The sequence below is a fragment of the Ceratina calcarata genome, unplaced genomic scaffold, assembly GCF_001652005.2.
Source record: "Ceratina calcarata isolate Rehan_Ccalc_2016 unplaced genomic scaffold, ASM165200v1 scaffold539.2, whole genome shotgun sequence".
In the NCBI taxonomy this organism is placed as follows: Eukaryota; Metazoa; Arthropoda; class Insecta; order Hymenoptera; family Apidae; genus Ceratina; species Ceratina calcarata.
Window position 1 is genome coordinate 1,977 of NW_017176555.1, and position 1,737 is coordinate 3,713.

The 1,737-nt window shown below is 40.2% G+C and overlaps 1 long non-coding RNA gene across 1 annotated transcript in view; it reads right to left on the reverse strand.

Moving 5' to 3' along the window:
• The window catches only part of LOC108628695 (uncharacterized), a 4,665-nt gene that overhangs the window by 1,976 nt on the left and 952 nt on the right, over positions 1-1,737 (reverse strand). The window lies entirely within an intron of this gene.

Here is a 1,737-nt window from a genome sequence, read left to right on the forward strand (position 1 = left end):
AAAATAATTTTGTAAAGCAATTAATTAGAGATATGTAACGTGGCAAAGAAACGAGAGCATTAATAAAACTGTAAACACGTCGTTACGCAGTTAAAAAGAATAAGCAATTTTGTTTGAATTGCTTACAAAGGGCTACCCTGAGAAACGAAAGTGTTTGCAAAGGCACCCTGCTGTTCAGCGGACGAACTTGAACATTTCTCAACGGGAGCCGCATCACAACAGAGATGTTCGCCGCTTACAAATAAAGTCTTGTACTAATTGATATGCTATCAACTGAAACGAATACGTCGATAAATTCAAACAGACGGCGCATTCGAATCAGTCCGGTTCAATCAGGGTACGGCAGAATTTATCGAACATGCGAAGCGAGAAAAATAGCCTCCGATTGCATAACTGCAGCAATGCATTTGAAAAGTTCTTCACAGATTTGTTGCTGACTCATATCAGATCATACGAACGTTGTTTAACTATTAATGAGTAACATTCAGCTTAATTATTATTGTATTAATATAAGTGTGTTAAATTAAAAGTCAGAGATTCTTCACCGAAAGAGTTAATAGCAAAAAGAGAGGAATGTGCAGAGGGGAGAAATAGTAGCAAGTATCACATGCCACTCTCTGATAAACGTTAAGATCACTTTTCGGGCTACCAGAGTAGTCGTGAAGTACGAGCTGAACCGACGTGGTTAATGTGGCAATATGATATATAAGCGAGAGGTACGTCGGCTCAAATAGCCCCCGGTTGAAGGGATCGTCGGCTGTCCCAGCGTCCCTGGCTCTTCTAGTAACAGAGCGTATACGGAGAGAAAATATATGTAAGAGCCGCTGAAACGGGAAAGGTTTTTAACGTTCGCTCGTGATTGTACATAAACACGAAAATATCGCCAAGCACGTACACAGAGAGCGCAACGACTTTTCGGCTGGCCGATTACTACGGCTTTAAATCAATCGGACGATCGAACTGCGAATGTGCCTCGTATCGGTCTGGCTACAAGGGAAGAGGGTATGTGCATATACGTGCGCACGGGCGCATCGTGCACGTACGTATAAATGCACGCCTGTATGTATATATGTAGGTAGCGTGTGGGGAGTGGTACATGACACGCACGATGGATGCAAGACGATTAACGACATCTTAAGTTCCGCGGCCGATAAATCACTAGCTACTATAAATGGACCCGACTTACTTATCTCTCACCTCGCCTTTACTTCGTGAAGTGCAGCACGAAAATTATAATAAGCTACTATACACTACTGTCCACATTGATATTGCTATTAAACTGTTAGATATTGTGCATATATTTGTATGTGCGAACTGCGCGCACGACACTTTTATGCGATCACGAAAGTTCATTAAGGTCGTAAATATCTACAGGCAAAAATAGCTGAGATAGCGGTAGACAATGAATGCAAGGTATCACTGCAATATACATATGTACATTATATATGGTATGTCGATTAGTTGTTTACGAGAATAATTAGTACAGCTAGCAAGATAAAAAAAATAAGGAAATCTCCTATACACATCAGACTCTTTAGCTCGATGGACATTGCAATTGAAATGCGTATTGTTGTGTGGCAACAGAATTGAAGACGTTGTCGTAATAGTAATTAAACAAATTATATAGTCCTGTCGATATTCGAATTTCCCGAATGCTTATCAACAGGATTTTACATTAGTATGAATCGAAAATTCCCAAGCAAAATCCCCACTCGGTATATGATAGAAATCAAATTG